Source organism: Tachypleus tridentatus, chromosome 13 (genome assembly GCF_004210375.1).
Source record: "Tachypleus tridentatus isolate NWPU-2018 chromosome 13, ASM421037v1, whole genome shotgun sequence".
In the NCBI taxonomy this organism is placed as follows: Eukaryota; Metazoa; Arthropoda; class Merostomata; order Xiphosura; family Limulidae; genus Tachypleus; species Tachypleus tridentatus.
Window position 1 is genome coordinate 214,385,301 of NC_134837.1, and position 25,193 is coordinate 214,410,493.

At 35.7% G+C, this 25,193-nt stretch overlaps 1 long non-coding RNA gene across 1 annotated transcript in view; it reads right to left on the bottom strand.

Annotated features, from left to right (window-relative positions):
* LOC143237608 (uncharacterized) overlaps window positions 1-20,688 on the bottom strand; it is a 77,919-nt gene extending 57,231 nt beyond the window's left edge. Inside the window, exons 1-2 of the long non-coding RNA XR_013020161.1 lie at window positions 20,513-20,688; window positions 20,395-20,426 (exon numbers count right to left, since the gene is read on the bottom strand). This is a non-coding gene — a long non-coding RNA (uncharacterized LOC143237608). The remainder of the gene's footprint in view (window positions 1-20,394; window positions 20,427-20,512) is intronic.
* Between the last annotated feature and the right edge of the window lie 4,505 nt (window positions 20,689-25,193).

Genomic DNA, 25,193 nt, shown 5'->3' on the forward strand with positions numbered 1-25,193 from the left:
ATGAACCTCTAACTGTATAAAAAACAAACTTTACCTGTCATTGCGATAACACCTTCTTTCTCCCATTCCTCTGTATACTGTAGATTTATATGGTGTAAATCTCTGGGGAAAAAATGAAGTAAAGAGAGGAAGGTGTATTATGTGACGAACTTCTACAGGAAAGTAATATAATTTAATTATAACTTCACTCTCAAATGTCAACTACCCCATTGAGAAATTGGTTCGTCTACATGTTTGTAACGCTAAAATCTGCGGTTCGATCCCCGAGGTGAACACGGCAGATAGCCCATTATGGCTTTGTTATAAAATAAACTAACAATTGTTTGTTTATTTGTTTTATAGCGAAGCCATATTGGTTACTCGCTGTGTCCACCGTGAGGAATCGAACTCAGGATTTTAGTGTAATAAGTCCGAAGGCCTACTGTTGTCACACGTTTTATTAAAGAGTACTACCCAAGTGTACGTGTTGTATAAAACTGACAAAATATCATACCAGGTGTCAGTTTTTATAATACATTAAACCTCTATTCTACTCTAATACATTGTGTTGTACTTCTGAAAATATCCTGAAATGTTCCTTTTTTCTTTCACTACCGATCCATCAAATGTTCAGTAAAAGAACCATAGTTGTGTTGTATATCCCTAAACTTGTTACATTTCTCTCCCTTCTGACAACAGATGTTTCAAACTGCTTCACATCTGTATACATTATCCTTGTTTCGAAATCATCATACGGTTGTCACATTTGTCTTAAACAGGGTATTGTTTTACTGGTTCCAAAAGCATACCACATTCTTCCCCTTTCATAAATATGGTCCGTCCTCGAACCTGAAACCAAACATGACAATTAGAAGATCACCTCTTTTCATTTATTTCGCTCGTAAATGGGATCAAACCCGGAACCGCTAGCTTTGTCATTTATTTTGCTCATAAATGGGATCAAACCCGGAACCGCTAGCTTTGTTAATGAGTTTAACGTAACCGTTTGCAAATACTATATACAAGGCATTTCTAACAACTCAAGTTATAAAAACTACAATACAATTATTAAGTTTGTTTCGAAATTGCTAAACTTCATAGTCGTTATTCTCTAGTTGTTCTCTGACTTATTTTCTTGGTTTTGACCAAAATCGTACTTATTTGTGTTTATATTCTATATTTATGCCAATACCAAAGGATCGACTCTCTTATAACGCATCCGCAGGTTAAAGTGCACAGAATATTTTGTGGCATCGCATGGATTCAAATGCTCTGTTCTGAAACCAGTATCAACTATATGACAATTTTTGAAACACAGTCTAATTATTTTTACGAAATACACGTGTTCAAATATTATAGTTTTCTCTTCTATTTAAATTGAAAAAAAATCAGCAAATGTTTGTTTCTTTTGTCCATCAATTAACTTATGCCTTTTTTTTTAAAATAAAAAAAATAACTGCTTATTGTTACGACAAGCGTGATCTAGTTTTTAAGGCCCGGCATGGCCAGGCGTTTAAGGCACTCGACTCGTAATCTGAGGGTCGCGGTTTCGAATCCTCGTCACACCAAATATGCTAGCCTTTTCAGCTGTGGGAGCGTTAATGTGATGGTCAATCCCACTATTTGTTGGAAATGTTGAAAATCCTAAGTATTGTATTTTACACATTGGAAGACGCGCCCTAATTTTCGAAAGACAATTGTAAGAAAAAATATTTTGACTCAGCAACCATCACCTTGATGTAACCTTGACGTTTTTCCAACCTACTGAATAAATACAGTCAAATGCATCATATTCTTCACAGTATATCGACAATGTTAGTTAAACTGAATGTTTTATGTTATTGAAAATACTTGTAATTGGTAAGTAATGAGATTACGATCTGTATAAGAGGCCGTTTTCAGTAGACCTTAAGATAACCTCTTGTCTTAACCCATCACTTTTGTCTTGGAAGATGCATAGGGATTTTTCAAGGTATTTTTAAAGGAAAAGTGCGTATTAAAAGGCGTAAAATACGGTACCCAATTTTTACATAGTGTTCTCATCGTTTTAAGCGCAAGGCTACGCAATGAATTATTTGCGTACTGTCCGCTAGAAGGAATCGAACCCCGGATTTTAACGATGCACAACCTAATGTACAGAATATCGTAGGGGTTGTCGATATACTAGTGAAAACTCGACGAAGTCGTAGCGTGTTTCAGTGTTTGTTCTACCCAGTTAAACAGTGTAAAATTATCGGCAGTGTAGACTCGTGAAAGACGTGATTTTTCTTTTTGTAGCACGTTGTGTTCCGGTTCACGACTAAGCTCCAGTTCTCAAGATTGACGTTCCTTTCCGGAGAGACTGACAGAAACGCCTCCTGCAGAGGGATGTCATATTTACATCCCCTGCGCTTCTGTCTTCATCGAGAAAACAACAGGTCGATATTTGAAGTGAGTACCATAAAGTTAGGCTTTTCGAAGTTAACTGTATATTTCACATGGCTTTTCTCACGTGCGGTCTTGTTCTTATCTCTTGATTTAATTTTTCGCTGAAGTCAAGAATATAGCCTTTCAATACCCTGGGTAAGCTACTTGTCAAACACACGTCACTTGGAACGTAACAAGGAAGAAAGTGTTACGGAGATAACCCGAGGACTTGCGAGCCAGAAAAGAACGTACGCCCTTGAAGACAAAATATTTCATCTGAACTTACATAAATACAAGCCGTCAACGGAGTTGGTGGCAGATACTTCAGATTGCTAGATCCCGCCCGTATATTGATTCTATAAAATACTGCCATATAAAAATTTCTTATAGATGTTTCTGTAGCTTCTAATTATCCATATATCAAGTCATTTTCGAACAGTGTGCCGAAATTTTTGGTTTTCTTTATTAAAACAAAATTACCTTTTCCCATCGGACAAGACATATCGTATATATTTAAGCGAGCAAACAACAAAACAAAATTAATCATATAGACTTACATAGAATATACCGGTTTTATCCGTTTCAGAGAACGGCCCAGCATGGGTAGGTGGTTATGACACTCGACTCGTAATCCGAGGGTCGATGGTTCAAATCCCCGTCACACTAAATATGTTAACACTTTCAGCCATGGGGACGTTATAATATGACGATCAATCCCACTATTAGGTGGTGAAAGAGTAACCTAAGAGAAGATGGTAATGAGTAGTTAGTTTCGCTCTAATCTTATACTGATAAATTAGGGACGGCTAGTGCAGTTTGCGAGAAAACCAAATCCGTTTACAACAAGATGATATGATATATAATAGGTGAATGTTGTCCCTCTCTTAGGGTAGAAGACCTCATGTAGAATCGGAAACCACGCCCCAGACTGTACACCTGTATGAAATAATACAATGTAGATGTCACGATAGTCATCCTTTAAATTATCACGAAATGTTTTATGGCGAGATTGAATAAAACTGGTACGTCCTGTTCTAATAACATACTGAAAGTAACAACAGTATATAGAGATGTGCATTTACATGAAGGGTGTAGAAAATGTTCACAAATTGCGTTTTATCTTGGCGTCTGTAAAACAATTAAAAAGTTTATATTTTTTATTTTAATCTACCAGCTATCGTACAAAGTAGTATGTTCGCGTTTTTATTTTCTTTTTCTAAATCTGTGCAACTCATCAGATAAAATTCGAACAAAAATAGAAAATCATGAATAAGGGCTAACGTACTATTCTATTAAATATTCTTTAACCAAAAGGGTCTTCATCAATCCAAATTTATAAACTTAATTCGTAGTTCGTGGTGATAAGAAACCCACTTGAAGTAAATATGTGTTCTCAAGACGGCCAGTATGGGTATTAGCGCTTTAATTAAAGTGAAGTACAGAACAGGTTAACCTGAAGATGACCTAAGAAGGTCGAAATGTTGTTCTGTGCTTTATTTTAATTTAGGTTTTAACGCCCATACCACCCGTCTTGAGAATAGGTTCTTAGTTCACAGTGTTTTCTATCTAGACTGGAAAACAAAAAAATGTATAAACCGGACTTTCAAAACAAAACAGTTAACTCACGCTGAAATAACATGAAATAACAAAAAAAAAAAAAAAAGCGGGTGGCAAGTTTAGTATTTAAATACCTGACACGTTTTCGTACCCCGATCAACAGGATGTCGATTTGACGTGACTTTGGGTACTTTATACATAGAAATTAGCAATCATGGCAACTAAACCATAGACCATAAACATTGGTTTATGTCAGTGGAAAAAAAAACCCAGCAAATTCTCGACAGTGAATCTAAGGCCGTCCTTAAGTGCATTTACGGTTAGTGCAAATAACCTTCTTGTAGCTTTGTGCGAAATTCTAAAAATAAACAAATAAACAACCAAAATACAGGATTAACTTGTAGCACAGCTTCCCTATTTCATTAATTTGTTTTTTGTTTTTTAATTTGTTCTCTCATCCATTACCTGTCATCTACAACTGAAGAGCCAACTGAAATATTTCAGAAATGAACCGGTTACAAAACAACATCACAACTAGCGCCTCCATATCTTCCTGATAACGACCAGAATTTTAGAGATTTCTCTCAAACAAAATAGATTATAGCATCCGTGCTAAAAAAAACTTTGACAATTAACCATAAAAAAGATACTTAAAGTGTTTTCGTGATCCTATTATATTAGGTTGAGGAATAATTCGTGAGCGTTTTTAAATAATTTCATTCAAGCATTACATGCAAGACTATACAATACTTCAATGCATGAACACATTACACCCAAAACATTTATTATGATACTTTATTTCATGTAATACCTAGGTATATAGTATGCATTGTTGTAAACGAAATTGCAAGAAATTAAATGCGAAAAGCAGATGGTGTCGAAAACGCTCGATTTTGTCCACTTGACATTCCATTTAATGAGCTGAAAATGAAAGCAAAAATTAAAGACATATGAAAATCAAACACACCATCTATTAGAGCAAAAAATTATCTACCAAATGACATGAAATATTTTGCGAAAGCGTTTCATTTATGAATATATTTTTTAACTTGAAAAAACGCTCACGAATTATTCCTCAACCCAATATATAAAACTACTTATATAATTAACTAGGAATGGAGTGTGAAATAGCGAACATTTAACGAACTAAACGTAAGGAGTTAAAAAAAAGGCCAAAGATAATGAAACAATCACATTTTAAAACAAAAAGTTATTCGTTGGTAAAAGAGTAACCCAAGAGTTGATGGTAGGTAGTGATGATTATCTGGCGTAGTGTTTTTATATAAATTTATTTGTTTCTTGATAAGTAATATGAAAGTATTAAAAGAAGCTTAAATAGAGAATCGATACTAAACAGTTTATTTATATTCAGTTACTTGTGTTGTTGTGTACAAATTACCCCACAGAGAAATACATGATAGGTTCACTTTTACTCTTAGGGAATATGTTTGACCTTTCACCCGTGGAAACATTATAATTCGACGGTCAATCCCAGAATTCGTTGACAAAAGAGCAGTCCCAGAGTTGGCGGTGACTGGTGATGACGAACTGTCTACCCTTTTGTTTTTACTACTAAAGTAGGGACGGTTAACACAGATAGCTCTCGTGTATTTTTGGGCGAAATTCATATAAGATCAATTGTCCTTTTGGCCATGGTTGCGTTATAATATGAGGGTGATTTTTTATTTACTCTAACATTGTAATGTGACGCTCAATCCAACTATTCGTTGGTAAAAGAGTAGCTCAAGAGATGGAGGTGGGTGGTGATGATTATTTTCTTTCCATCTAGTCTTACACTGCTGAATTATGGGCGGTTAACACAGATAACTTTCGTGTTGTTCAGGGCAAAATTAAAAAAAAAAAACATCTAGAATTTCATGCTGCGCTCACACACACATCCTCTCATTGATAAGTTAAACGCGTTATGCGTTTTCTGTTAATTTATTTAGAGTGGAAGTTTAGGAAATATGTGATTTAATAAGTTTACGTGTTAGTCAAGAAAGTCAAGATTAACTGTAATTTAAGATAATTACTGGAAATTACGAGGAAAGCGGATTTCGCTTACACTTAAATATAAGTTTTATAAACACAAAATTAGGTTTTAAGTGCGGTTAGCAACATTGAAAATAAAATATTTTAAAATCTCACACTAACTTGGATTTTGGGGGTTTATGCTGTTTAAATAATAATTTAATAATTAAATGGATTCTAAGATATTTTGTGGGGGGTGCTAAGATTATCGTTTACCTGCACTGAACATTAATGTAGTAGGATAATTTAAATACGATTACGAATGACAAGGATATCAGTTCAATTTATCGTAAAGTACTGATATTACTTTATGTAATGAGAATTGTCAAAACATTGCTAACCTACGATCTCTCTCTCTCTTTTTTTTTTTTTCATTTGAGCCTCATCCTGAACAAGAGGAAGTCGTTTCGCCATAAATATAACACATAACCACCTCATGGTCTAATGTTCAGTCAATATCACGTACGAGCATAACAAAAAGACATTAAATGGCCTAGCTTCGATATTCAAGACATGATCTTAATTCTTAACTTACCGGTTTAGCCTAATTAAACATGAACATTGTTTATTAAATCTGAAGAAAAAAAGATAGAAACACGCTAATGTTTTCGCAGAATTGTTTTTATATATTCTACTCTTATTCTTATTACAGTCCACTTATTGTGCGTTTTGTGCGCAGATCGTCGGAAATGTAAAACTTTCAAAACAGAATATAAAGTTAAATAAAACAGTTATGTGTTTCTAACTGTAATAAAACCATTCATTGCAGTTACCGAATTCTCTTTAAACATTATTTGACTTTTTTGTTTTGTTTTAGAATTACACACAAAGCTATACAATGGGTTATCTGTGCTCTGCTGACCACGTGTATCGAAAACAGGTTTTAGCGGTGTGAATCAGGAGACAAACCGCTGTGCCACTGGGGGCATTTTACTTTTTAAACGCATATATAAGTAAAACCGTTTGATGTTAATATATAGCCCGTGGTGTCCTGGTAATCGAGAGGACCAGACTTCACTTCTTGTAATAGATTTTGTGAACAATCGTTCAGAGGATCAACAGTAACGTTCAACACTAAAAACCGGGGTTTGATCCCATGCGGTTGACACAGCAGACAGCCCAGTTCGCCTTTACTCTTAAAAAACAAACAAATACTTTTTTGAATGAAAAGTATATTTGTTTTTGAATTTTGTGCAAAGCTATCTGCGTTAGCTGTTCCTAATTTAGCAGACTAGAAGGAAGGAAGCTAGTCATCACCACACATCGCCAACTCTTGGGCTACTTTTTTACCAATTAATAGTGGGATTGACCGTAAAATTATAGCGCTCCCACGGTTGGAAGAGCGAGGGTGTGACGGAGATTAGAACCTCTGATCCTCAGAATGCGAGTCTAGCGCACTAATCTCCTGACCATGCTGATTCCGTAAAATCTATGCACATAAATAACGTTTTATGATGTAAACATGCTAAATAGACTACATAAATATATCAATTATACTTGTAACACCACGTATGTCGGTTGGTTATCTAAACGTAACTGATAATTAACTGGTAATTATAAATTCATAAAATTTTAAATGGACAAAAAGGAGTTAATTAACCCATCAGGAATGTCCCTTCCAGCTCACACCTATAACCCAGCATGGCCAGGTGGTTAAGACACTCGACTCGTAATTCGAGGTTCGCGGGTTTGAATCCTTATTGCACCAAACATGCTCGCCTTTTCAGCCGTGGGGACGTTATAATGTTACGGTCCATCCCACTATTCGTTGGTAAAAAAGTAGCCCAAGAGTTGGCGGTGAGTGGTGATGACTAGCTGCCTTCCCTCTAGTCTTGCACTACTAAATTAGGGACGGCTATCACAGGTAGCCCTCGAGTAGCTTTGTGCGAAAGTCAAAAACAAACAAACAAACAAAACAAACAATCTAGACACCCTGGAATGAGCGTGTTCGTGCTATACCTGTCATAAAGTGTTGCAAGACTTTATTTCACCTTCACCTGTTAACCTGGTCACAACACGGTCGTCTTGGATAGTAGACTTTCCTGGAACAACGTTTCCTTCACTCCAATGACGTTTAGGATTCTGAATATTGTACAGTGGTGGTGCAGTATGGTTCTAACAATGTCCGTTTTTTTTCATACTGTTGTTAAACAGTCGAATAATTTGATATCCTATAATTACTGGTATGTGGCCAAACATGACACTACACCAAGTAAAAAAAAACTGTCTGTACAAAGTGTTGAACAATTTCGAAAATATTATTCCAAGATTATATTCTTTTATATAAAGCAGTGGTGTATATGTGTTTTGATGAAATAAATGTTCAAAACAACTTATAACGACCAGAATAATAACTAGTACATGTTTGTCCAATCATACGCTGCCGTTTTTGTTACTGTTCGGGTGCCCAAATGTAGCAAAATGGTATGTGTGTTGTCACGTATTATAATTTATTCCGGACGTGTTTCCGATTTATTACGTTACGTTTCACAATTTGAAATAGCTTGAAACTGAGTTAAACTGTAATTTGGATTTAGAAAAGAAGTAAATACCGATATGTATTCAATTTATAATATTTACCAACAAGATTGATACACATAGTTTTCTTTGTTAACACAAATGTGTTTTCACATAGAACCAATAATACAGTTTACAACGGTTATTACAAATGATTATTATTAAAAATAATGATTTATATACAAAAGTTTTACAAGTGTATTTATTTTCGTATAGCAAAGCCACATTGGGTTATCTGCTGAGCCAACCGAGGGCAATCGAACCCCCTGACTTTAGCGTAGTAAATCCGTTGACTTACCGCCGTACTAGCGAGGAGCAAGTTTTACAAATTTACAAACAATTTCGAGTCTCCTATCTGGTCTGCAACTGAATATTTTATCGAAGGTTCACGATGAGCGAATAAATTTCGAGTTGACATGGATGGGTACATTTCACTGAACGGGAACTGCCCGGCATGGCAAGGTGGTTAGGACGCTCAACTCGTAATCTGAGAGTCGTGGGTTCGAATTCCTGTCACATCAAACATGCTCGCCTTTTCAGCCGTGGGGGCGTTATAATGTAATGGTCTATCCCACTGTTCGTTGGTAAAAAAGTGGCCCAAAAGTTGGCGGTGGGTGGTGATGACTAGCTGCCTTCCCTTTAGTCTTGCACTGCAAAATTAGGGGCAGCTAGCGCATATAGTTCTTGTGTAGCTCTCCAAGAAATTCAAAAACAAACAAACAAATACTTAACGGGTAGTTAGCTAGCTCTCTTTTCTTGGCTGGTCTTACGCCGTTTACAAGTTAACTTTTCACCGACGAGGATATCTAATGTCCTCATGGAAATACTAACTTCCAAAGATAATTCTCTAAAGTTAAATGATTTATAATGTCCGAAATATATAAATGCTCCTGGTCAAATATTTATAGTTTTCAAATTCATAAGAGTTTATCACAGTTATAGCTTCAGAGATTTCCAGAAAACTAACTGTAGCAAACCAACAACGTAAAAGTGTCTTTTGGCACGTCAGTTTATAAACTTTAGGCGACGGTCTCAAAAGCTTACTTGACAACAATAATGACAATCACTAGTATTTTACACACACACACAAACACAGTATATTGTTGATTCTTGCACTCGAGAATCCTCTACAAATTTAGTAAATAGACAGAAATTTTGCAATAGACATTTAACAGTATAAGTTACATTCATTTCTAATTATAAATATGACTAAAACAAACATCAATATCAAAATAAATCCGTTAAACTGTGGAGTTACAGTGCTAGAAACCGGGTTTCGATACCCGTAGTGGGCAGAGCACAGACAGCCCTTTGTATAGCTTTCTTCCTAACTATAAACAAACAAATAAATAATTCGGGTATTTACTCAATAATTATTCTACTCATGCAGACAATAATATAAGAAAAGATGTTTTAAATTGAGCAGGAAGCTACACAATGGACTATCTGTGCTTTGCCAACCACCGGTATCGAAACCAGGATTTTTGTGTTGTAAGTCTACAGACATACCGCTAAGCCACTGGGGGGCTATCTAAGAAAAAAACGGTTTTCAACTGATCTCTTTGCTTTAGTATATTCAACTGCTAATAAAGCTAATTAAAACTGTTTATATAGCTCGTGCATAAATATGTATACATTTTCTGACTGTTCGCGCAGTTACATTTCTACTCCGATACCTGAGTTTGAAAGTGTTGAAATGCTATTACATATTAATTAGCTGTTTGCACCATTTTGTTTGGTCAGTCACTTGTTATTGTTTTTTTTAAGTTTCTTTGACAGCAGTTTCTCATGTTTGTCATACACGCGTTATTGCTCTAGTTATCGACAAATCACTTTTGTTTGTTTTATATTATACCTGTCTCTACCGATCGTTCAAGTGTCTTAAGTTCATCAGTGGCAAGTCCAGTTTTATAAAGTCAAAACCAACGAGTGGCTCGGCGTGGCCAAGCGTGTTAAGGCTTGCGACCTCGTAATCTGAGGCTCGCGGGTTCGCATCCCCGTCGCGCCAAACATGCTCGCCCTTTCAGCCGCGGATGCGTTATAATGTGACGGTCAATTCCACTATTCGTTGGTTAAAGAGTAGCTCAAGAGTTGGCGGTGGGTGGTGATGACTAGCTGGCTTCACTCTAGTCTTTCACTGCTAAATTAGGGAATATAGCACAGATAGCCCTCGAGTAGCTTTGTGAGAAATTCAAAAAACAAACAAACAAACAAAACCAACGAATCAGCTACTGTTTGGAAATATTAAACGAATACTAACCAGGAAAAATGAAAATAACAAATAAGAAATATAAGATATCATGTTTACACTAGGCAATCGGTATGTCTGGAATGAAAACAGCTTTGTTAGATTAGGCTAGTGGTAGGACTAGAATGAGACAACACGAATGATTTTCAGCAACGTGTTTTAGAGCATGGATGAAAGACATTGGTCATTGGTTTATTAATATATATATACTTGTTGTATAGGCGAAACTATATAGGTAAGGCCAATCAAAGAAAGCATTAGGCCTCTACGTCATAGATTCTCTTTTAAATTTCGCATATATACAAGCTGAAATACCCGTCAACTAACGGGGAATGTTTGAACCGAGTTAAAACAATGTACTTTTAACTGTAATCATATATTTCAAAATAAATCCTTGAACATGAACTTTATCTCAAGATTTTAAAACAATAACAGTCACGAGCTACTGTGTTGCCCATTATCGCGTACTATGCGAGACACTTTTAACACAACAAATACAACAGTGTATAACATCAACTCAGGTATCAGGAAGCACAAATAATCCATTAGATTTTCGATATTCTGAAAACTTTTATTGGAAAGACACCTGAAGGTATATTGGTAGCAGATAAAACACTAAGATGGTTCAGTAGTTTAACATACAGACCAACGGATAAGTTGATCAGTTTTCGTTTAGTATATGTCGAAGGATTTTATCTGATGTTATCAAATCTGGTTTAATTAGAAATAAACTTTGGTTTATTTTGAATTTCTCGCAAAGCCACACGAGGGCTATCTGCGCTAGCCGTCCTTAATTTAGCAGTGTAAAATTAGAGGGAAGGCAGCTAGTCATCACCACCCACTGCCAACTCTTGGCTACTCTTTTACCAACGAATAATGGGATTGACCGCACATTATAACGCCCCTACGGCTAAAAGAGCGAGCATGTTTGGTTTGATGGGGATTCGAACCCGCGACCCTCGGATTACGAGTCAAGTGTCTTAACCATCTGGCCAGGCCGGGCCATTAATTTGAAATAACACTGCTTGAAACCATGGATACTTGCTTTGGATGTACTTAAAAAGCGCTCGTTACTGTGGTAACCTGATATTCGTCTTTGTATGATCTGAATACGTTGTTAGGTTTAGTGTTTACATATATTTATATATATATATATTACCTGCCTTCCGCATGCCTAAATAATATATGTAACTGTGGTAACTTAAGTTCTGCTGTATATAACATGAGTAAGTTGTTAGGTTTATTGTCTACACTCTACAGTGTTTGTATATGTGTTAAAAGTGATGAAAGACTGTTGTACCGTTGAGATAAAAATTATGATTTCGTTGAAAGAAACGAAAAGGTATTAGGTCATTGTTTTCGAACATTTTCATTACAGGAAACATAACAAATGTTGTGACATCTCTTCTGAAAGTACCTCCTCCCCAGTTGACACACAGAAACGTCTGCTGGCTTATAATGATAGATACCAGCTAGTGAGCAGAGCACAGATAGCCCATTGTATAGCTTAACAAGAAACAAACATTTTTGAAAGTCATCGAGGTCCATTCAGTGTTACTATGAATCCTAACAAACGTCTTTAGTTGTTCATCAATGTAGCTTGGGTCACTACAGAAAAGAAGTAAAAACGAAATGGTTTATTTGTATTTAAGCACAAAACGACACAATCGACTCTGTGTCAACCGAGAATACCGAACTCCGAGTTTTAACTTTCTTTTAACATTATTGGCCCTTGAGCTTGTTCCTAAGCTAGCGCGGGTAGGTTAGGGCGTCAACAAAGATTTAATCCCAAACGAGAAATGTAATGTTTGGGATACAGTTCAACTATATGGATAAAGAATGTGTTTCTAAATAATTATTTTTGTTATATAAATGTCAAACAAATTATCTAACTTGGAATACCGTTCTCAGCCATTTGAAGATTGGTTTTATTTAACTTGAAATACCGTTCTCAGCCATTTGAAGAATGTTTTTTTTTTATATAACTTGGAATACCGTTCTCAGCCATTTGAAAATTGGTTTTTTTAACATTTCTCCACGATTTAACTAGCTAGCGTTTGTTTAGTTTTTTAATGATTCTTTGTTTTATTGGAAATAAGCATAATGACTAATGAGCTATATGTGCTGAGCCATGCCAGGCCTACGTGTATTGAAAACCCGGTTTTTAGTGATGCGAGTCCGCAGACATACAGCTGTACCACTGGAGGTGCGGGTTTTTAATTTAGTTAATAAAATTAGATGCTTTTCTGTGTGTTCGATAATCTCTTCAGTTTATCGGAACTTCATCCTGCGGTTTCTCAAGTCACGTGGTCGAGGAAGAGATCTAAAAACATTTAATCTCCTCCCATTTGTACCAATACAGAAAATAAACAATCAATTATGTTCGCAGAGATGATCCGTTATGATACTGCACTCAGCATGTTTTGAAGAGTAACTTTGTTTGTTTGTTTTTTTTAATTTCGCGCAAAGAATTAGATTACGCGACCCTCAGATTACGAGTCGAGTGTCTTAACCACCTGGCCATGCCGGGCCTTTAAAGAGTAACAAAAAATAATAATAATAACAGGTATTGTTACATCAAACAGACCGCTATTCCAGTTTGTGGAGGGAGAGGGGTGGAATTCCACTTCAGGATTTTTTAGGTTTATTTTTAAATTTCACGCATAGCTAATTCGAGAACCAACAGTGCCTAATTTTGAAAAGGTAGACTGAAGGGAAAACAGCTAGTCAACACCACCCGCCGCCAACTCTTGGGCTACTCTTTTATTGTAAGTTTTAAATTTCGTGCAAAACTACATCTACACTGGCCGTCTCTAATTTAGCAGTCAAAGACTAGAGAAAAGACAACTAGTCATCAATATATATCATCAACTCTTGGGCTACTCTTTCACCAATGGATATACTCGACTTGTAATCCGAGGGTCGCGAGTTTGAATCCCCGTCACACAAAACATGTTCGCCCTTTCAACCGTGGGGGCGTTATATAGTGAAGGTCAATCCCACTATTTGTTAATAAAAAAGCAGTCCAAGAGTTAGCGGTGGGTAGCGATGACTAGCTGCCTTCCCTCTAGACTTACACTGCAAAATTAGGGACGGCTAGCGCAGATAGTCCTCGTGTAGCCTTGCACGAAATTCAAAAACAAACAAACAAATAAATGAATAATGGGACTGACTGTCACATTATAGCACTCCCACCGCTGAAAGGTTGAGCATGTTTGGTGGGATGTGAATTCAAACCCTCAATCCTTAGACTGCGAGTCAAGCGCTCTAACCACCTGGCCATGCCAGGCCTACTCTTTTTACCAAAGTAAATAAAAAATCACCCTCATATTATAACGCAACCATGGCCAAAAGGACAATTGATCTGATATGAATTTCGCCCAAAAATACACGAGGGCTATCTGTGCTAACCGTCCCTACTTTAGCAGTAAAAACAAAAGGGTAGACAGCTCGTCATCACCAGTCACCGCCAACTCTAGGACTACTCTTTTGCCAACGAATTCTGGGATTGACCGTCGAATTATAATGTCTCCACAGCTGAAAGGTCAAACATATTCCCTAAGAGTAAAAGTGAACCTATCATGTATTTCTCTGTGGGGTAATTTGTACACAACAACACAAGTAACTGACTATAAATAAATTGTAAAGTATCGATTCTCTATTTAAGCTTCTTTTAATACTTTCATATTACTTATCAAGAAACCAATAAATTTATATAAAAACACTACGCCAGATAATCATCACTACCTACCATCAATTCTTGGGTTACTCTTTTACCAACGAATAACTTTTTGTTTTAAAATGTGATTGTTTCATTATCTTTGGCCTTTTTTTTAACTCCTTACGTTTAGTTCGTTAAATGTTCGCTATTTCACACTCCATTCCTATTTAATTATATAAGTAGTTTTATATTTAATGGGATCACGAAAACACTTTAAGTATCTTTTTTATGGTTAATTGTCAAAGTTTTTTTTTAGCACGGATGCTATAATCTATTTTGTTTGAGAGAAATCTGCAAAATTCTGGTCGTTATCAGGAAGATATGGAGGCGCTAGTTGTCATGTTGCTTTGTAACCGGTTCATTTCTGAGATATTTCAGTTGGCTCTTCATTCGTAGCTGACAGGTAATGGATGGGGCGTATAAAAAATTCACCTTAGGACACAAAAGGCCCGGATGTATGGCTATCAAGAGGGACACCATTACTGCCTCGAGGGATCTATAATTTCAACACCTTTGCTTTTTGACTAGTACGTTGTCATAGTAACAAGTAATGTTTTTTGTTTTGTTTTTGCAACAAGATTCATGAATAGGGCAATGTTTGTGGGCGGACCCCCAAGGGATGAAAATCTCAACCAGGTAGGGCTTACGTATATACATCATGAGATGATGGCCACGATTCTGTGGATTAGTTATTGTAATGAGAGGTGTCGGTAAACCCTAGAGGAGGCGGTTCAAACTTCGTCCGGGGCTTATGTCTTCTCACAATAGACGATCGTTCGTCATTGTCGGCAAATGTTCTATTTGAATGTAAAACGCTGAGCGGGTTGTAATTTTGCTCGCCACGGAAAACCTTTCGTAATGAACGCTTTGGCCATTGTGCTCAGATGCCAGCGATCTATCACCGATGACACTGACTCAACGTACTTTGGCCGTCTGGCCCCAAACAAGCAAACACAAAGGGCATTGTATTTATTAGAGGATATCACTGGTTAGTTTGGACTAATAGAAGAATCTCAATTGTTAAAGATACATTAAACATACAAACCTGGCGAAACAAACCAAAACTATATTCTTGTTAAATTACCTAACGACTAACGCTGCTATAAAAAATAATTACAAACACACAACACATACGTGAAACATTGAATTGACTGAGGTTTTTCAAATAATCTAAAAATACTAATTTACAAAAATATTTGTCACAATTAGTTGTAGCACATGACGCACGAGAAACAAGTCGTATTCAAAACGAAATTAAACAGTTTTTTTTCATCTACGCTTTTATCTAATCGAAACAAAAAGGACTGTATTTCTATTTTGCTTTTCTTGAAACAAAAAATACAAATTATACAGTTAACAATATCCAATTTCAGCTCAGAGCATACGTAAGACATTTCTAACAAGTACGGGTTTAGTTTGATTGTTTTGAACAAAGCTACATTAGGCTATCCTCCGTGTCCATTGCGGGGAATCGAACCGCAAATTTTATCGTGTAAGTCCGTAGGCTTAGTATTGTCCAGCAAAGGACATTGTTTTCTTGTAGTTAAGCACAAAGCTAAACAATAGTCTACTCGTGTTATGCCTACCACGTGTATCGAAACACTTTTTATTGTTATAGCTTTCAGCTGTGTCACTGGGGGACAGAGAAGAACAGCTAATAAAGTTAGTAATCAGTGATGTCGAGAAACCCACTTGTTGAGAAATTTATATGCAAAAACGGCTCGTTTGGGTTGAGAAAATATTTTACATAGAAGAGCGAACAACGTTTCGACCTTCTTTGGTCATCGTCAGGTTCACAAAGAAAAAGATAACTGACCGGAAGCTGACCACATGTTTGAAAGGGGTTGTGTAACTGTGTGTCGAAATGTAGAGGGCGGTATTAGATGTTTGAATATATAATTTTATTTATTATATTAATATAGGTATAAAGGCGTTCCTTTATATTGGTTTATTTTGGGTTTAAGTTGTTGTATAAGTAAGGCTTTTTTTAATTTTGCGTTTGTTTATGTTTGTTTCTTTATTTAGTATTTGAGTGTTTTCTATGGTTATGTTGTGTTTATTTGACTTGCAGTGTTCGAAAACGTGTGAAGGTGACTTTTTATGTTCTTTGAATCTGGTTTCCATTTTCTACTTGTTTCTCAATATAGAAGTCGTGGCAGTTATCACATTGTATTTTATAAATAATGTTGGTGTGGTGTTTGTCAGTGTAGTTTTTACATAGTATAGACCTCAGTTTTGTGCCTGGTTTTTGAATAAATTTGGTATTAACTGGAATGTCATATTTTTTTACTATTTTTTGCCAAATGTTGGTTATTTGTTTGCTGATGTCAGGAATATATGGTATACAGCAGTATATGGTTTCGTGGTTTTTTGATTCGTGAGCTGTATTTACTTTAGTTGGTTGATTTTGCTTTCTGTCTAGGTGTGTGCGTATAATGTTTTCTACGGTTTGTGAAGGAAACTTATTGATGTTGATGAAGTATTGTTTTATTTTGTCTAATTCATCGTTAATTTTATCTGGTGAGCATAGTTTTGTGGCTGTGTTTTATTTGGTTTATATAGAGTTCTAAGGCTATCTTTGAGGTTTCAGTGGTTGGAACTTCTGTAAAGAGGGATATGACATCGAAACTGGCCATTAGGGCTTTATGATTAAGTTGATTTAGATTAGACTTGAAATTAAAAGAGTCTTTGATGAATGAGCTGGCTGATGTTACATATTTGGAGAATGCAGATGCTATGTATTTACCAAGATTGTAATTAAACGATTCATTTGTGGACATTATTGGTCGTAATGGACAATCTGGTTTATGAGGTTTGGGGATGCCGTATATTTGCGGTGTGCGTGAGTCGGTTTTACGTAGGTAGGAATAAAGTGTTTGTGAAATTGTGTTGGCTTTTTTCATTTGTAGTAGTAATTTGTTCAGTTGCGTCTCGTGTGTCTTTGTTTGATTTGTGTGTATTGGTTTAAATTTGTTCGTGTCTGATAGGATGTATTCATTCGTGTTCATTATGACTATAGCGTTACCTTTATCTGCTTTTAGAATTTTATGTTTTTGTCTTGTTTTAGGTTTTTAATGGAATTAATGTCTCTTTTTGTAAGATTGTTTTTTAGTTTTCTGTTTTGTGAAATTATGTTGATGGTTTTGTGAGAAAATTCTTTGAAAAAATCGTTTAAGATGTTGTTTTTAGGTGTTTCTGGAAAATATAAATTTGTAATTCTGTAATTCTGTAATTTTCAAGTCTAATCTAAATCAACTTAATCATAAAGCCTTAATGGCCAGTTTCGATGTTATATCCCTCTTTACAGAAGTTTTAACCACTGAAGCCTGCAAGATAGCCTTAGAACTTTATATCCGAGACCCTAACCCAACTATAGAAATTCCCAGTAACCAGTTAGCAATCCTCATAGAATTTACCACGATAAAGACAAACTTCATGTTCAACAACCAAAACTATATACAAACAAATGGCCTAAGCATGGGCAACCCAGTATCACCAGTTTTAGCCAATATTTTTTATGACACAAGTTGAAACACAAGCAATTAACACAGCATTACATCCACCACTATACTGGTACAGATATGTAGATGACATGGTTGCGGGATTCAAATCTACAGAACATATACTTAATTTTTTCAATCACATTAACTCTATACATCCCAACATTAACTTCACATGTAAACAGGAAGAAAGCAATCAAATATAATTTCTTAACCTCAAAATTACAAGAACTGACACACAATTCAAAACAGAAATCCACCGAAAAATCACCCATACTGGACTATACATTCCTTGGGACTCAGCACATGAAACAAAACAAAAACTCAACATACTAAGAAACCAAATAAACACAGCCATAAAACTATGCTCACCAGATAAAATTAACGATGAATTAGACAAAATAAAACAATACTTCATCAACATCAATAGGTGTCCTCCTCAAACCGTAGAAAACATTATACGCACACACCTAGACAGAAAGCAAAATCAACCAACTAAAGTAAATACAGCTCACGAAAAAAACCACGAAACCATATACTGCTGTATACCATATATTCCTGACATCAGCAAACAAATAACCAACATTTGGCAAAATTAGTAAAAAAATATGACATTCCAGTTAATACCGAATTTATTCAAAAACCAGCACAAAACTGAGGTCTATACTATGTAAAACTACACTGATAAATACCACACCAACATTATTTATAAAATACAATGTGATAACTGCCACGACTTCTATATTGGAGAAACAAGTAGAAAAATGGAAACCAGATTCAAAGAACATAAAAGTCACCTTCACACGTTTTCGAACGCTGCAAGTCAAATAAACACAACATAACCATAGAAAACACTCAAATACTAAATAAAGAAACAAACATAAACAAACGCAAAATTAAAGAAGCCTTACTTATACAACAACTTAAACCCAAAATAAACCAATATAAAGGAACGCCTTTATACCTATATTAATATAATAAATAAAATTATATATTCAAACATCTAATACCGCCCTCTACATTTCGACACACAGTTACACAACCCCTTTCAAACATGTGGTCAGCTTCCGGTCAGTTACCTCTTTCTTTGTGAACCTGACGATGACCGAAGAAGGTCGAAACGTTGTTCGCTCTTCTATGTGAAATATTTTCTCAACCCAAACGAGCCGTTTTTGCATATAAATAGCTAATAAAGTTAGATATTGTTTTTGTGTACAAAGTTCATTTTAATGTTTTGTTTTCTCCAGTTGAGATAGTCCTTGAAAATAATTACAAAATTACTCATTGTCTCTCATCTCAAGAAATATTTTCTTCATGTGACGTATATGATAGTACCTGTACTGCTTATAAGTTATGCTTTCTTCATGTGACGTATATGATAGTATCTACACTAATTATAAGTTATGTTTGCTTGACGTGGTGTATATGGTAGCATTTATACTGCTTTTTAACTTTGTAACGGTCTAAAATAGCACTTCGATTCACCTCGGTAGATTTAGCAAATAGCCAGATGTGGCTTTGCTATAAGAAAACACATAGAAATACATACAAAACAACACACCTCTATAACCAGGAATTCAACCAAAAAGCAATTTATTAAAGTGCAACAACACTTACAATAAACTTTAGTACTTATTAACAACATAAACAAACACATGTCTGGCCAGCACTTGATAGTATTATTAACGAACAATAAAACATAAATATCAATATTTATTAGTTCATTGTTTGTTTTTTTGTTTGTTTGTTTTTGAATTTCGCACAAAGCTACTCGAGGGCTATCTGTGCTAGCCGTCCCTAATTTAGCAGTGTAAGACTAGAGGGAAGGCAGCTAGTCATCACCACCCACCGCCAACTCTTGGGCTACTCTTTTACCAACAAATAGTGGGATTGACCGTCACATTATAACGCCCCCACGGCTGAAAGGGCGAGCATGTTTGGCGCGACCGGGATGCGAACCCGCGACCCTCAGATTACGAGTCGCACGCCTCAACATGCTTGGCCACGCCGGGCCATTTATTAATTCAAATAATCGAATTAGGAAAAAAAAAAGAGAGCCTGGCATGGCCAGGTTGTTAAGACCCTCCACTCGTTTTCTGAGGGTCGCAGGTTCGAATCTCCGTCGCTCCAAACGTGCTCGCCCTTTCAGTCGTGGGGGCGTTATAATGTGATGATTAATCCCAATATTCGTTGGTTAAAGAGGTAGCCCGAGAGTTGGCGATTGGTGGTGATGAGTAGCTGCCTTACATTACTAAATTAAGGACGGCTAGCGTAGATAGCCCTCTTGTAGCTTTCTGCGAAATTAAGAAAACAAACAAACTGGTATGTTTTTATTTGCTTGTTGTAAAATGCAAAGCCACAGAAAGAGTTATTTGTTGTCTGCCCATTGTAGGTATCTAAACTCAGTTTTTAGTGTTATAAAACCACATCCTTACCTTTGAGTCGCCTGAGATGGGGAAGCGCCAATCTATCGGAAAGAAACAAGATTTCAGTTAATTAATTCCTAGTTCCACTACAATACCATCAGATTACGTTAGTCGACCGTATTTGTACCTGAAGATTGATTTCTTCATTCGCACTATAAAATAGACTTTTGATCTACTGCTTTTATAAAATTCATTTCCATCGGTACAGGTAGAGTTCAACAACAACAAAACACTTAGAAATATCAGTATTAAGATCGAGTGACAAACAAACAAACTCTCTCTCTCTCTCTTCTTGAAGCTTCTGGCAGGATATTTGTTCACTGAATAGATCACGAGATTACATCCTCATGTGATCATAAATTTACATAGTCTTCTACTACATTAATAGTATCCGTACGTCACTTCTTACGTCAGGAAGCTGGTGTCAATTTCATCTTACACACACATATATTTCTTTAAAATACAGTTGATTAAGTAGAATGTGAGTTAGCGTTTAAATGCAACTAAGAATTTAATTACTAATGCAACTAAGAAATATAATTTGCTATTTAATAAGGCCCGGCATGGCCAAGCGTGTTAAGGCGTGCGACTCATAATCTGAGGGTCGCGGATTCGCATCTCCGTCGCGCCAAACATGCTCGCCCTTTCAGCCTCAATCCCACTATTCGTTGGTAAAAGAGTAGCCCAAGAGTTGGCGGTGGGTGGTGATGACTAGCTGCCTTCCCTCTAGTCTTACACTGCTAAATTAGGGACGGCTAGCACAGATAGCCCTTGAGTAGCTTTATGCAAAATTAAAAAAACAAACAAAAACAAAGCTATTTAATAACCTTTTTCTGTGTAAACAGACAAATCTCGTAGCGAAGTGTTTAGGAAAATATTTTTCAGACGTTTTATTTTAACATATTACGAATACCAAAAGAAGAAACTTTCTGTTTAATATCTTCCTTTTTCAAAATAATTATTTGACCTTTAGTACTTAGTAAATTATTGTGCTTTTAGTATTGCATTGACGGATCAAATTATCAACCTTTTTTCTTCGTTTCAATTATTTGTTCAATATTTTTCCAAGAAGGGTATTTTTGGAAACAACATCACAGAAGAAGAATTTCGATTAGGTAAAATTTTATATTCCTCATTTCAACAGATAACGTCAGTTTCATAACTTTATCAAGAATTTAGAAAAAAGGACCAATGACGTCAACCCACTTTTTCCTCCCTCTTCCCCTTGTACCTCGGTGGTAGATTTGAAGGTTTATGACGCTAAAGTCCTCAGGTGAATCATTGGTAATGCTACGAACTTACGACGCCAAAGTCCAGGATTCGATTCTCACGGTAGACTTAGCAAATACCTCAATGTTGTTTTCCTCTAAAACAAACTAAAAGTCCATAATACTAAAAGTAAGATTTCGATTCTCGTGAAAGATTTTGATTCCAGAGCATTGTATAAAATTGTGTTTAATAACAAACCATTCCTTTTTTATATTTCTTTAATTAGGTGAAAATGAACACCTATTTTACAAAACCTAATTTGTTGATAACGTTTGTGCGCTTGTAAGTTCCTATAGCTCTAAACTAAAATATTTCACTGTTACGATGAATTTAACTAAGAACTTCAAGACGTCTAACTCCGGGTGATAAATTTTTCTTACATTTTATATCCATCTAATTTCCAATCTTTGTTCTTTTAAACACAATATTAACAAATAGTGATCTTCATATCAATAAATTTCATTTGAAACTAAAACATGCACATTGCTCACTATTTGTAACCGAAAATTATTTTGCAATTACCCATTTTTCAACAAATTTCTTGAAAAATTACTAACATTATAGTAGTTCTCTTTCACTAATTTTAGCATCATAATAATTATTTTCAGTGGTATATGTAAGAATTTTAAGTCATACGAGTAGGTAAAATGTTGAAGTGTGGAGAACACGTAGCTTCCTCATAATGTGTTGCCATCTAGTAACAGAAATCAAAATAAAATATTGTTCAAGTTGTTTTGTTTGTCAGTTATTTTTACGTTTATTTAAAAGACATTACTTTATTCAAACGCAATAAGTATATTTTCCTTTTAATCAATTAGTGGGAAAACACATTTGTTGAAGAAATGTTAGTTCTTTAACTTTCAAATCTAGTTGCAAATGCTTTCAAAAGGGGTTTAATACTGAGTAAAGAAGTGTGTGTGTATGTGTGTGAATTTCGCGCAAAGCTACATGAGGACTATCTGCGCTAGCCGTCCCTAATTTTGCAGTGTAAGACTAGAGGGAAAGCAACTAGTCATCACCACCCACTGCCAACTTTTGGGCTACTCTTTTACCAATGAACATTTGGATTGACTGTTACATTATAACGCCCCCACGGCTGGAAGGATAAACATCTTTGATGAGACTGGGATTCGAACCCGCGACTTTCAGATTACGAGTCGAGTGCTTTAACCACCTAACCATGCCGTGCCGTGAGTAAAGAAAAATAACAAAATGAGGTACATTTTTATTTGTGTAATTAAACATTTTGGTACTTAATTAAGACTAAACGTTTCACGTCTCCAGGTGTCTCCATGCAAGCAACGCTAAAATTCTGCGAGCGACGTAGCGCAGACATCCGATTGTTTAACTTCTTGCTAAAAAACACAAGAAAAAGACAATGTAATTGGAAAGTCAATAACTTCACAAATCACTTAAGGTTTCCTACAGTAATATATTTTCATCATTAGGGTTTAAATCGATTAGAGATAGGGCTATGACTAATGGAATAACGTTATCGGGTCATTATTTATGAGAGATTATTAATTACAGAAAGTCATCTAATGTCTCGAAGATTGTATGTTGTAGTCATTATCGTACTAGAAATAATGATGAAAACGGTTTAATAATAAAAAAAATCGAAATTCGTAAGTGACATTTCAAACAAATTCACACATCAACAGATCAACACTTACTAATAAATGTCTACATCTGAGGTTCACGAAACGAAACGTTCAAGTGCACGTTCTACACAGTTCCTTTTAGAGAATTACCTGCATTTAGCAAAAGTGAGATTTTATTTCATTAGTGCTACTGTCACATTAATTTACTCTATTTATGTGTGGTTTGACCTGGTGGTTAAGGGCACTTGACTTGTAATTTGATGGTCGTGGTTACAATCCCATTCCGACCATATTTTAGTATCTTAACTGTGTTATAATGTGGCGGTCGGTTGGTAATGGGACATTTTGTAATATATTGTTTGCTGAATAAGGGAATGTTTATTTATAAAGACGAGGTAAGAGTAGCCCAAGGGATGGGGTGGGGGGTTCCGTCAAGTAGTCGCCTTCCCTCTTGTTTATCATTTGTGAATTAAGGACGTCTAGTCCACACAGCCTTCGAGTAGATTTGGGTAGTCCTCAGGTGGGAAAGTGGTAAGCTTTTAGACTTACAACCTTAAACTCAAGGGTTCGATTCACCGCGGTGGTCGCAGCAGATAGCCTAATGTGACTTTGCTATATAGCAAACAAAAGCAAGCTTTCAGTGAAGGTACACGAAACAAACAAAAGTGCAACTTTTATAGCTAACCAACCTCTGAGTCGAATGGACAAAAAAAAAAAAAAAACCAAAGAAACTCGTGTTTTAATATTTCATTACTTATCTAAGACTTGAATCTTTTAAACTTACCCTTTCAAAGTGGTAGTATGGCACGAAATTTCAAACTCTTATCACATTGTTAAAAAAAAAGAGGGGCCGCACACGTCGCCATGACAGTGAAATAGTTAATACAAGAATGGAGTGCCCGTATCACAATACAGATTGTAATAACAGATATTCAAGTAACATCGTTTGATAAAGTGTAGCATAGACTCACATTGCTAAGCAGTTTTAATGTTGTTTGTTTGTACTTGTAGAAATTTACCCGAGTTTGGTGTTGTTTTACCATAGTTTATTTTTGGGTTCACATAATTGTTGTAACCAACGTTCTAATAATAAAGAAGAAGAATGTTATACTGTCACAGAGTTAAAAAAATATATATTTATATAACTTAGTTTTAATAACTGACATTAATCTTGGAGCGTCCTCTAGTGACTATTATTGGAGACATTTATTCTATTTTTATTCTATCACTACGCGCTATGAGGAAGTAATTAATATCACAAGTATTCTGTTTACATTTTTAAAAGAGGCGAATTCTTTAGTTTACAATATCGATTATTTCACAATTGTTCAAAAGTTTAGTCTGCAGATGTGAGGATTCCCCCTCTCAAGCTCTGTCCTCCGAACCTATACGACCAAAGGATGGAAATGATGAAATTGATAGCAGACCACGAGAGACAGTTCTTCATCAGCTAAATCATTAATCGTGATGATGGGCAGACGACAAATATGTTGATGGGTAAATCGTTCTTTGAAACGCCTTTGTGTTTAGCTGTGTGATGGTAGACTGGTAATAAATCTGAGAACTGTTTCAATATACCACGTCCTTTCACACTTCCGCCTTGTTATATTAAACAGTTTACCATTCTCAATTTTGAAACAGCTTTAACATTCAGAAACGGTAAAGGCTTATAAACCAGTTATAAACATACATGCACGTAAAATTTTTAGAGAGAAATAGACTCATTAGGCAAGAATGGAAGTTTTATATTATACAAAAAACATCGCGAGTACATGAAAAAACGTTTCTCTAATGGGTCGTTTTGATTGAATGTTTTGGAGTAAAGCACAAAGCTATACAAAGTGCTACCCGTGCTCTGTTCACCACAGGTATCGAAACCCGGGTTCTAGATGTATAAGTCCGTAGACATGCCGCTGTGCCACTGGGGTGGGGGCACGT